Genomic DNA, 14277 nt, shown 5'->3' with positions numbered 1-14277 from the left:
GAAGAAAGAAAAGACATGGATGTGCATAGTGACTTCAGCTAATAATCAGTCTTTTGGACAACGATTTTCAAACAGTGAAAATAGCTACAGAGTCCCTGTGATCCTTAACAAAAGAAACACAGATAAGGTAAGCCCTCCAGCCTCAACAGCTTTTTGTAAAGATGTCAGAGCAGGGAAGAAATGGCAATCTCATTTAGAGACAGAGAAGTTTACAACAGTGCTCCTTAAATAGAGCTAAGAATGCTGTTTTAACTGAAAGGAACCATGATCTAGTCCAGTGAAAGCCACAGGGCTACATACTACAGACTGCTAGAAAAAAGCTCAAGAAACTTGTAAAAGTGTAAGAGTCTGAACAGCAAAATGCTACATGCAAGATGGAACTCCAGTTGGATTAACTCCTTTGTCAATTTTTAAATTTATGTTAGTGAATAATATTAACTATGATCATGGCTATCTTTTTAACTGACTCACAGAGTTAGAGCTGTATTGATATTCATGTATCCTATTATCCTACTGACTTCTATTATTCCATCTATATATGATCTGTTGCCTTACTGAATTGCTTTTATTGCTCATGCAATCACAATTTTCTATTGCTTCTCTTAGATTTCCCAAATAATCAGATTATTTATAGATATTATTTGTTTGATGCTCCTAAAATTGTGATAATAAATTTCAGTTCAATATTGATTTATAGCTTCACTATAATAAACTCATAGTTAGAATATTTTTTCTTTTCTTGATATAAGGAGAAATCAAGGTTCACTAAAAGGAGTCAGATTCATATTTATATTTTATGAATGAGCATGTTTACATAAATATGTTTCTTATTCTAATGTAGTAACTTTGTATGAAATTTAAATATTTTTTGATTTATTTTCATGTGACTTTGTTTTCTTGTATGTCCAGGATTTAAGAGTCATAATTGGTTGGTCATCTATTTTTTTTTTTGTGGATGGAGCTAGAACATATATTTCTTTTTCCTGAGAATATATACTATCTCTTTTTAATAAGGGCTACATTTGAACAAAAGAGTTATGAAATACTAACGAGAATCAGATGTGGTATTAAAGAAATGTCACTCATGACTAAAAGCAACATTAATTTAGTGAAGATGCAACTTATTCCATACAGGAAATAAGCAAGCTGGGCCTAGCAAACCTTATCTTAACCATTTGCAAGTTAGCTAGTAATGGAGTCCATTAAAAATTACTCAAGGGCCAAATTTCACTATCCAACTTGAGGTCATTTGAATTTCAATAATTTTACAATTTAAATGGCCTTAACAGATAGCTAAAGACTTACTTATATCATCGGTTACATTGTGATATTAAAAAAAAAAAAGAATTGTCTATCTACTCTCAGAAACTTTTAGAAATTGATCTATTAGCATAAAAATTGCTTAATGTAAGAAAAATTAAGCCTCTTTTCTCCTTTACTATTAACTCTATCTTGGGTAATCAAATAGGAACTGAAAGATCTTATAAAGTACTCTGGTCAAAACATAATAGTAACATCTAAGATTTTGTCCACCAACAGACAATTATGTGTACTTATTAAGCACTGATGTTTGCTAATATTATGTGCTTTCAAAGAGCTTTCCGAGAGTAGGAACCTGACCATACTCAATAGTTTTTCAAGAAATCCTGCTGGAGTTTGATTTGGTGTCTCAAACCAGTCACTAATTAGCAGAAATGAAGAGGTTAGAGTAGCATATTGAACTGCATTATAGATGAGCATCAACAAGATCAAAATTGTGGGGGAAACATTAGTCCAATTCTTCAAATGGAAAATTATAAGAAAAAGAAAGGAATTGAGGGCTGGAGCAATAACACAGCGGGTAGGGCGTTTGCCTTGCATGCAGCTGACCCAGGTTTGATTCCTAGCATCCCATATGTTCCCCTGAGCACCGTCCGGGGTAATTCCTGAGTGCAGAGCCAGGAGTAACCCCTGTGCATCGCTGGGTGTGACCCAAAAAGACAAAAAAAGAAAAAAAGAAAGGAATTGAAGTAAGGAATGAATTAAGGTATAAAAACCTCTAAGTGAAATCTGTGTTCTCAAATATTGCCCGCCTAGTCACCTAATTGGTTCTAGTTAAATATTTGAATACATATATATATATATATATATATGTTTATTCAAGATCATACCTGATAGTGCTCATGTGCAGCTCTGAGGTCATTTGTGATGCTATTCAGGGGACCATGCAATGCTGAGTATTAAACCTGGGCCCCACATGTAAAGCATGTGTACAGTCCATTGAACTCTTTCTAGTCCTGTGTACCCTATTTTATCTAGGAAACACTCATTATTGCTAGCAGTCAAGTAGTTGAAACTAGTGTGCTATTCTGCTAGCTACTTTTTTTTTTTTTTGCTTTTTGGGTCACACCTGGCGATGCACAGTGGTTACTCCTGGCTCTGCACTCAGGAATTACCCCTGGCCGTGCTCAGGGGACCATATGGGATACTGGGATTTGAACCCGGGTCGGCAGCGTGCAAGTGCAAGGCAAACGCCCTCCCCGCTGTGCTATCTCTCCAGCCCCTCTGCTAGCTACTTTAAGAGTAAACTATACAAAGAGCATGGCAAGGAAATTTAAATTCCATAAAATAAATCACGATATCTTTTCCATATCTATCTCTGAGCTGTTTTGGAACATAGTAATTTGATTACTTTGATTGTGTTGCAATACAGCAACACGATTCAAATACTGGATCATACCAGTGATCTAAGTTTCCAAAATTCTGATTATTTTAATTTGAAGAATAAAATATGATGATTAGGCCCACTAATCATTATCATAATGAAATAAATAATGTGAAAAGCATAAAACAAAGCCACTCATCACCTATAGTTACAAAAGCAGAAAATCTACAACTTTCCTAATGTCTACAGTAAGAATAGGCTCCCCGAGGTGTTGAGATAGCCCACCCAGAGTGCTTAGCACAGGTCTTCCCAAGATGCTTTACTTTGTCTGGGGAAATGTTTCAAACTGAAACCCTGACCATACAAGGAAAACTTTACCTAGAAGAAAGAGAAGTGGTATTACCCAAATTCAGCATTTTTGCCTGAAATAATCACTCTTTCAGGAAACATCTTTGTGACAGCCCAGAGAGGTAATTACAGAACATCTGGTTATAATCATGAGTTACCTACTCCTTGTCATGTGAGACCAAACCCCTTTCTTTCCTCCAAGTCATGATTCCTCATGCCACTCTCTAATTCTTGAGCTCAGCCCTCAGCAGCCCTTTTTTAAAAAATACATCCATGTATATACTTTGTAAGGATGCCTCTGAATGTGTTCCTTTCCCCTCCCGGTGTGCCTGATGGTCCTTTAATTGCTTGATTGGTTAGGGAAGAACCCAAAGTGGTAGGAGGAAGTTTCTTCTCCAGCCCAGTGGTTTCTTGGGGGGAAATTCACAGGTAGAGAGGCAAAAAGAACACATGGTATTTCACTCTGGCAGTAAGAGAAGTATGCTGTGGGCATAGATGCACGGGGCACTTGATAGAAGTGCTCCATGAGAATTTTCACCTCAATTACCCAACTAATTATAAAGTAGGATGGATGGATGTCCTAGTGCAAAACTGACAGTGTACTAGTCCAGGAAAACCTTAAACCTTCCCCCACCTTTACGCTCTTCTACCAGTCTCCAGGCCCCTGATAATTCTTCTACTAACAACGTTCTATGCCCTTAGCTACTTTGATGGTGTCACATTATCCTGTGCTTTAAGATCTGATTAACAATTGCCCATTACTTACATTAGTCATATCTGGTTCCGTTTTCCTCAGCCATGACAATGTCTTATTCTTTTCTTGATTTTCAAATTCTCTGCAATTGGTGTTCACTTCTCAGGTATTTTTTAGACTCTCTTAATTTGGCTTTTTGTAATCACTAGGCCAGGGTTATGAGTTTCATCATTTGCTTGATTTATGAGTTTTGGAGAAAAAGAAAAGGAAGTAAAAATGCTCTTCTCATGAAAATGTGTCACTGGGTAAGTACTGTTTCTATTGGCTATACTACCTTAGATTCCTTTACTGAAGGAGTTTGTCAGGTCCTCCACTAAAAAGCTTGTTTTCCTAAGTTTCATGTTCTATTCTTGAAAAGCAAATTACTAAGTACATACTCAGGGATGAGGGGTACAGAATTAAGTCCCACCTCTTAGAAGAAGGGTGTTTTACAAAAATATTCAAATACTATTATAAGAAAGATTTATATAATTTATTTTAAATCAATAATTAATCATCATGAGTTAATGTATATTTATATTTCCATTTATAATCTTATACTACAATATTTATGTTGTTGTCTTATAGTTTATAATCATTACAAGTTGCTCATTTAAATTGATTCATTACTGTACACTTTTTGAGAAGTAAAATATACCGTATACCTTATTTAAACTTTGGGAAACAAAATTATTAGGCATTGACATCTCAAAAATAAATTCCTTAATTATTATGATGAACATGACAGGAAAAAATCTTAATAAAATAATATAGAACTGTTAAAATAGATAAAAAGCATAAGTCCTAATTACACCTTTATGCCTATTTTAAAAATTAATAATATTTAACAACACCTTATTTTTTAAATGATGTTTCCTATGTAACCAGAATGCTATTAGTGAACCTAAAAATGACTGGAAATCTTTTTTTAAAAATAAGTTTTATTGGGTCACCATGAAATACAGTTACAAAGTTGCATGATTATATTTCAGTCATATAATGTTCCAGCACCATCCCTCCACCAGCGCACATTTTCCACCACCATTGTTCCCCATGTCCCACCAGTCACCCCCACCCTATTCCACTCCCTGTCTCTAGGCAGGTACAATCCTTCTTACTCTCTCTCTAATTTGGGGCATTATGATTTGCGATATGGATACTAAAAGACCATCATGTTTTGTCTTTGGTCTACATTCATCACTTCTTTCCCATCCCGGGCGATCCCTTGAATCATCATTTACTTAGTGTTTCCTTCTCCATTCTAAGGCTGCCTTTTCCCCCACCACATGCGGACAGCTCCCAAAACATGGCGTGATTCTCCTGGCCCTCATCTCTACTCTCCTTAGGTGTTAGTCTCATATTATGCTACTTTATGTTCCACAAATGCGTGCAGTCATTCTATGTCTGTCCCTCTCTTTCTGAGTCATCACTTAGCATGATGTCCATCCATGTCCATCCACTTATATGCAAATTTCATGATTTCACCTCAATGACAGCAAATCTTTTTTTTTTCTATTTATTAAAAAAATTATTCGTGAATTACTGTGAGGTACAGTTACAGACCTACAAGCTTTCATGTTTGTGTTTCAATCATACAAAGATCGAGTACCCATCCCTCCACCAGTGCCCATTTGCCACCAACAATGGTCCCAGCATCCCTCCCACCATCCCCACCTCATCCCCCCCACCCCACCCGGCCTCTGTGGCAGGGCATTCCCTTTTGCTCTCTCTCTCCTTTTGGGTGTTGTGGTTTGCAATAGACGTACTATGTGGCTATCATGTTCGGTCTATAGTTTACTTTCAGCACACATCTCCCATCCCGAGCAGGCCCTCCTAGCACCCTTCACTTAGTGGTCCCTTCTCTATCTGAGCTGCCTTTTCCCCTAACGTGAGGCTGGCTTCTAAGTTGTGGAGTAATCCTCCTGGTACTTATCTCTACTATTCTTGGGTGTTAGTCTCCCATTCTGTTACTTTATATTCCACAAACGAGTGTAATCTTTCTGTCTGTCCCTCTTTTTTCTGACTCATTTCACTTAACTTGATACTTTTCATGTTGATCCACCTATTTGCAAATTTCATGATTTTATCTCTTCTTTTTTATTTATATATACACTTTTTAATGAATTACAGTTACAGACTTACAAACTTTTATGCTTATTTTTCAGTCATACAATGATCGAGTACCCATACCTTCACCAGTGCCCATTCTCCACCACCAATGATCGCTGTATCCCTCCCACCACCCCCACCCTGACTTCATCTTTTCTAACAACTGCATGGAAAACATTGTGTAGATTTACCAAAGTTTCTTTAACCAGTCATCTGTTCTCGGGCACTTGGGTTTTAATGACTGGAAATCTTAATTATGAAATTTTACTAGTCCATAATCACACTTCTTTTTTTGCTTAAAAATATTTAACTACCATTAGAAATATTAGTTATGCTTATTAAATGATTTTAATATAAAATGTACTTTCTATACCCCCTCTACTATTTTTTATGACATTAGTCTATTAAAATAAGTGATTGGCATACAGACTTCTGTCTATTGCCTATATTTCTGGTTTATTGAAAATTAGAATGAAAATTATGTTTTTACTCAGTTCATCTTTGAAGAGTAGGAACCTTCACAGATGATTATGTTCATCTTGTAGTGAGTCATATGAAGGAAGTCACTGAAAAATCTAAACATAGTACAGTGGTAAGGTTGCAGCGATATCAGATCACTTTGGGATTCTTTGAAACTTTGTAAGTGATTTTTCCATTCATCTAGTCACAAAATGAATCAATAGCACATATAGAGAATCATTGCCCCAATTTTTCATTTAACTTATCAATACAAGATTATATGATTTAACTTTATATTTTCTTCCATTTGATTTCTGCGGATTTTTTTCTGCAATTAGAAACTTTTTGGCAGGCACTGAAGAGATATAGCATTTAGGGTCTCTGCTTTGCATGTGGCTGACCCAGGCTTGATCTCCTTCACCCTATAAGATCCCCCTAGCACCCCCTAGCATAGCCAGAGGTGAACCCTGGACATAAAAATAGAAGTAAGTCCTAAGTAACACTGAGTGTGGCCCAAAATAAAAACTATGTTGAAGAAGACATTTTAATTATTCTGAAATATAATATGAAAATTTAGATCAATACTTAATTTTTTTCCTGTAATTGCTACTTTTTAATGTTAATCAGTTTTCTCCATAGCACACATAATCCCCTATCTATATTGTTTTCTATATCTTTCTTTTTAGAATATAATTTTGAATTCTAGACTTTTTATATTTAACATGTCCATTATGATTCAAATATTTTCTTTTTGATGCACAAATTATCTCTGGCCTCTGGGCTCAACTTCAAAGTGGATCCTGTCTTATTAAGGGCCAGCCTGTTCCTTTATTGCTTCTAGACTTTCCGGCACATGCTCATCTGAATATTTCCTGTCTGAGCTGGAGAGTCATTTATATCTCCTAGAAGGCCAGCTCACGTCTTTGAAGGAAATTGTACTTAGAATATTGGTACTATGTGACTGATCTCTGCTCTAAAGGTTGTTGTTGCTTCTGCAGTGAAATACATATCTTGAAAAGAAATTCAAATCATATCTTCTTTAATTTAATATCTTTACCTTGCACTGAAAATTACTTTGAAAATATCATGCCATTTCACATATTCTACAATGTACATAAAATAAATTTTAAAAAGAAACAATAATATGATTCCCCAAATAAAGATACTGAAAATATACTTACATTTTTTTCGTGATGGTTTTTATTTCTTCTTAAAATAGATCCAAAGGAGCTATATTCATAATTATATAACAAATATATATACATATGTGTATAAAGTTCTCCCAACTTATGATAAAAAATTAAACATCTGTAAGTTCTGCCTTGTAATTCAATATGTTAAAAACTACTTTCTAATCATTCTTTATCTTACCTTGATGCTTTCACTTAACATAACTCCCTTCAGAAATAACCTCATTTCTATTTTTATCATACTGTGGGAGGATTTCATAGTCAACGATCATATGAATTGTTTCTAAGTATCTATCAATATAAATAGGACTCCAGTAATGGCCCTGTTATTATGTAATTTTGTTTAAACATCAGATTTTTGGGGGGATAGAAATTGCTTTTCTGAATTTGAAGGTGAAGACTTTGCTGAAAAGTTGGGTTGAATACCTTGTAGCCTGACCAACAAATTATATCATAAAACTTTTGGATATTTAACAAATAATAGGTGTAAATTATCCCTCATTGTTTTCTCTTTTTGTGCTCTTGCATGCGCAGCAACTTGGTTTATTTCTCTCCATGGTTTTAGGACTCAACCCCAGAGCCTCACATGCACTGCAAGTGCTCTATTACTGAGCTACATCTCCTGACCATCACATCGTTTTTTTTTTAAGTTAACTTTTAATTTTAAGTAATTCTAGTTATTCAGACAAATTTCAATAAACAAAGTGAGTTTAAATATACCTCTCATCTCAGCAAAGTTAATATCTTTCATATTCATGGCAGAATTACCAATTTAAGAAAATTACTGTTGTTAAAATGTTTCTCAACAGCTTAATTGAAATAACTTTGACACATAAAATCATATATATTAAGGTGCTGACATTGATATTCTGATACATCTATACTTTGTGGAAAAAAAAACTCAATCAAGCAAAATAGTCACGATTTTGTAAGTGTGTAAAGTCAACTGAGGAGATAAAAAAGTTAGAAGAACTGGTATTTAGAATGTCATGATGTCTCATAGTGTGAGAAATCATATTTGACTTTTTCAATGCAATAGCAATGCCTGGAACAGACCATATCACTTTGTGTTAGCATATCCTAACAGTGAATTAGTGATTAGCAACACTTTTTTTGAATGAAGACATAAGCAAACAAAGTAAGCATGACTTCAGATTATGATCATTTATAAATGAGTTACAGATAATACTGAGCTCAAAATCCTTATTCTAATGTATTTGTTATTTCATTATTAAATGCAATTTTGAAAAGTCAGTGTTTCTTCCAGGGCACATGGTTCACATTTTCCACGTTGAGCAGCTAACTTAGAAGAGACCAGTCATTTAACTAAGCACGTATTATAGTTGTAAGCAACTTTGCTGGAAATTTTCACCTAATGTCATTGCTGTTTTAATTTCAGTAACATTTAACACTGAGTCCTGCAATGCTTTAATAATAAATTCCTTCTCAACTCACTCTGCTCACTCCCACCATGGTTCTTGTAAAGGTAAAGGTAGTTGTTACTTTCACATTTCCTTTGTGGTTTCGATTAAATTTGCTGGTGTTTATCAATAAATCCTGATGCCTCCAAGTTACTTTCTCTGGGGAAGAATTTTAGGTGGTTTGTGATAAAAATAAACTTTGAGAAACATTCTTAATAAAACTTTAATTAGTCGTATTTTTACTTGATTCCAAACTTTGCACCTTTCAAACCATATTTCTTAAGAGTCAGTCAAAGAGTTTTTGTTCATTTGCATAAAAAAACAATGGCCAATGGCTCCCTTTTCAAGCCTATGTTCTCCCTTGAACACTGATCTCTCTTGCTTGTCTCAATGCTCACCTGTTTCCACTAGGGAGAAGTCTGTGGTGTCTCTCAAATGTTTTTCTCTTCTCTCTCTTCTCACATCTTGTAATTAAGCTTCAATAAAACTTGCTTCACATACATAAAAATATATTAGTGCATAGATGAATAAAATGAGATCCCTTCCCGCCCCACCCAAATTATAGGACTAATGTCAAAATGATAGGAAAATTGGTAATAACCAAAGTACTTTGTGGTTGTGTGAACAGATGAGCTTCAGAAATCTTTCACTTAAAATATTGTTTATATATGGGCTGGAGTGATACTACAGGGTGCTTTCATTGCACTTGTCAACCAGGCTTGATTCCCAGTGCTCCATACAGTCCCCTGAGCTCCAGCAAGAGTGATTCTGGAGCACAGAGCTAGGAGTAGACCCTGAACACCACTGGGTATAGCGCCCTAACACACACACACACACACACACACACACACACACACACACACACACACACATATATATATATTTTATCTCATTGGATTCCTAAGAAGGACATATTTCAGGTTATCAAATTAATTTCTTTAGAAATATAATTAAAAGTAATACATGAAACATTTCTTTTTATCTTTAAAATAATTTTCTTCACTTTATATTTAAGTATGTTTCTCATGGAGTTCATAAGAATGATTCAATACTACAAGTTGACATTTTCCTTCCTGTCTAGTGCAAGTTAATGAAACTGAGAGAAAGAATATTTCAAGACATTAGTGTGCAGTGCTAGACAGGTATATTTTTGAGCAAGGATGGTTCATCAAACTTTCATTAAGACCAGGTGAAATATTCTTTAAGGCCCTCTCATTCTTATACTGTCAGTCCAGAAATGGGCTTTCAAGCTCCTGAGTTGACTTGAAACTACAAAATATTCTCTTGAGAGAAGATACAAGCATGAAGTACCCTGGTTTTGAGGAATCAGTAGGATTCCTGGCATAGTAGAAATCTCTTAACTTTGACTGTAGAAATCAACCCTGAATAAGGCTGGAGCGATAGCACAGAGGGTAAGCTGTTGGCCTTGCACGCGGCTGACCCAGGTTCTATTCCAAGCATCCCATATGGTCCCCTGAGCACTGCCAGGGGTAATTTCTGAGTGCAGAGCCAGGAGTAACCCCTGTGCATCGCCAGGTGTGACCCAAAAAGCAAAAAAAAAAAAAAGAAAGAAAAGAAGTCAGCCCTGAAGAGACTAACTTGCTAAGTGAAATGTTATAATCGGGGTCCAGACAAAATGGTCAAGTCTGGTCTAGCCTTTCTGTAAAACAGTATGGACAGTCCTTCAAAAACTAGAAATTGAGCTTCCATACAACCCCACAATACCACTTCTGGGAATATATCCTGAGGATGCTCAAAAGCACAGTAGAAATGACATCTATACCTATATGTTCATTGTAGCACTGTTCACAATAGCCAAAATCTAGAAACAACTCAAGTGCCCGAGAAGAGATGACTGGTTAAAGAAACTTTGGTATATCTAAACAATGGAATACCATGCAGCTGTTAGGAGAGATCAAGTCATGAAATTTGCTTATAAATGAATAGATATGGAGAGTATCATGCTAAGTGAAATGAGTCGCAAAGAGAGGAACAGACACAGAAGGACTGCACTTATTTGTGGAGTATAAAATAACATAACATGAGGCTGAAACCCAAGGACAGTAGCTACAAGAGCCAGGAGAATTGTCCCATAGATGGGAGCCTGCTTCATGAGTGGAGGGGAGAAGTCAGATGGAATAGAGAAGGGATCACTAAGAAAATGATGGCTGGAGGAATCAGTCGGGATGGGAGATGTGTGCCGAAAGTAGATAATGGACTAAACATGATGACCTCTCAGTGTCTGTGTTGCAAGCCATAATATCCAAAATTAGAGAGAGAGTATGGGGAACATTGTCTGCCATGGAAGCAGGAGGAGAGTGGGATATGGGGAGTATACCAGTGATATTGGTGGTGGGGAATGTGCACTGGTGGAGGAATGGGTGTTTGATCATTGTGTGATTGTAACCCAAACATAAAGCTTGTAACTACCTTATGGTGATTCAATGAAATTAAAAAAAAAAGGTCCAGTCTGGTTCTGAGGAGCCACCTTAAGATGATCTCTCAGAAATACCTGCTAAATTGGTTTTCTTTTAGAGTTTCCTTTTATTACCCTCCTTTGATTAATTCTTTAAATAGAGACTAAGTTAAATGTAAACCAAATGAGTTTTCTACCCTTGAGTATGTGTGTCCTTTCATATATTATTTATTTATTTTGCTTTTTTGGGTCACACTAGACAATGCACAGGTGTTACTTCTGGCTTATGCACTCAGGAATTAACTCCTGACAGTGCTTGGGATGCTGGGAATCGAACCCCGGTTGGCTGCATGCAAGGCAAACGCCCTACCCGCTGTGCTATCACTCCAGATCCTGTGTGTCCTTTTAATAACAAAATTGGAATTAGAGTTTCTATTGCCTTTCTTAAAAATAATTTTGTTATTTTCTTTTTAACTTCACCCTCCTTCTGCTGGGATTTCATCTTTCACATGATCCTAAAATCTCTGATAGGCCCACAAATCCTGTGCTGTTGTTAGTTATTTTTCTACCTTTGTGCAGAATAGGTGAAGATTTTCTGTGAGGATCAAAACAAAGTCCAGGAAGTTGTGACATGGACCTTTCCTCATAGTGCCCCAATACCATTTCCACCTGCGATGCTGTTTGAAGATACTGAGAACTTTCTCATCCTATCACATTCACCTTCATATAAATATTTTTTTTAATTTTATGAAGCAAGTTGGGAGAAGACTAACCAAATTCATTGTTATTTCTATTGAATTCCATGTTTATGAGGATGTATGTTTGTATCATTGAATATATCTTAGCATCATTGGTTTTCTGTTGATATTGTAACAATTTACTGCAAATTTAGCATCTCTAAATAACACAAATATAAGATTTTTTACAGCTTAAGACATCAGTAGTTCAAGATTAGTGTCACTGGGCAAAAATTAAAGTATCTGCAGGACTAATTTTTGATGAGTTTTGTTTGATCTCTAAAGAAATTTTGAAAATAAAATGATTTATTGGGAAGAAGAAGGAAAAGGAAAAGAAACTTTCTAGTCAGCAAGGAACTTCATTGTATTATTCTCATCCCCTTGTTCAAAGATTTACTTTAGCAGGCACCAGTAATGTCTCCATTCATCCCAGCCCTGATATTTTAGCAGCCTCTCCTTACTCGTCTTTCCCAATGATTGAAGGCTCTTTCAGGGTCAGGGGAATAAGACCTGCTGTTGTTACTATTTTTGGCATATTGAATACACCACGGGGAGCTTGCCAGGCTCTTCTGTGTGAGTGGGATACTTGTGACAGCTTGCTGGGCTCTCCGAGAGGCATACACACACACACACACACACACACGCGCGCGCGCGCGCGCGCGCGCACGCACATACACATATATACATTTATCATTGTATCATTGCATCACTGTCATCTCGTTGCTCATCAATTTGCTCGAGTGGGCACCAGTAACGTCTCCATTGTGAGACTTGTTGTTACTGTTTTTGGCATATCGAATACGCCATGGGGAGGTTGCCAGGCTCTTCCGTGTAGGTGGAATACTCTTGGTAACTTGCTGGTCTCTCTGTGAGGTATTATTGTATATATATATATATATTTTATATATACAATAAATATATATATATATATTTCCCTCTATAATTTTTTGGAAAATGGGTAGAGAATGTCTTATGATGTGCCACACAGCCACGCAGTCCAGGAATATGTTCACTGATGTGTGAGTCTTGGCCAGAGAGTGTGGAAAGCGGCCTGGAGTGTGGCGGCGATTGGGTAGTGGAGGTCAGCTGCCAGAGCTGGGTTCTTTGGGGCAGGGAGGGCTCTCACCTGCCGGCTCTGTGGCACCTCGAGTGGAAACAGCCTCTGGCACAGAGTCCTGTGGCATTGTTATTGGGGCCTCAATTTATGTTCCCTTCTGGGAGAAGCAGCCATGAGTTCTGGAGGGTATAGGGTTAAGTTTCGAGTTTTGGTTTGGCTGAGTTAAAACCACTTTCTTACCTTTCCTAGCTTCTAAAAGCAGCTATTTTCTCCTTCCAATGAATAAAATGTCAGTTTGAGTTTTTCAACTTTGTCAACCCCTTACCACTGTCTCCTTCTCCCACAGTTTTTATTACATTGATCCCAGTTGGGAAAGTCAGGTTAATCTCCCTATTTTAAAGTACATTGACTAGCAGTCTTCATCCATTTGTTCTCTTAATTCTCTCTTCCCATTTAGTATGAAGTATTTATAGGTGCTAAATAATTAGGCCTCAACATTATTCTGCCTACAAATCATATTTAGATTTATATATATAAATAATATCATGAAAGTAGGGTTGGGTAAAAAATATCATTCTGATTTGAGAATGTGTTTGGTCTAATGACAGTGAATAATTTTGAAGGTGATTGTGATTGAGTCCACATATATTTTATTATTCAAATGTTTTTCAGAGGTCAGGTAAGAAATGTTATCATAGAAAATTAAGGATGTCTTATTTTTTTGTCTGTATGTATATTCCATTTATGGACTGGAGCGATAGCACAGTGGGTAAGGCATATGCCTTGCATGCAGCCAACCCAGGTTCAATTGCTCCACCCCTCTCAGAGAGCCCTACTGAGAGTATCCTACCCACACGGCAGAGCCTGGCAAGCAACCCATGGCATATTTGATATGTCAAAAGCAGTAACAATAAGTCTCAAAGTGGAGACATTACTAGTGCCCACTCGAGCAAATTGATGAGCAGCTGGATGACAGTGCTACTGTGCATATTCCTTTTATGTGCTTTACTCCTTATTTCTGGTAGAAAGTGCTCCTGGAACTTACCTAAAAGGATTTAAGAACTAAAGTCAAAATTCACTGTCACTGTCATCCCGTTGCTCATCAATTTGTTCGAGCGGGCACCAGTAATGTCTCTCATTGAGAGACTTATTGTTTCTGTTTT

This window comes from Sorex araneus, chromosome 7 (assembly GCF_027595985.1).
Source record: "Sorex araneus isolate mSorAra2 chromosome 7, mSorAra2.pri, whole genome shotgun sequence".
NCBI classification, from domain to species: Eukaryota; Metazoa; Chordata; class Mammalia; order Eulipotyphla; family Soricidae; genus Sorex; species Sorex araneus.
The sequence above is the reverse complement of the archived record's forward strand: the minus strand, read 5'-3'. Positions refer to the sequence as shown.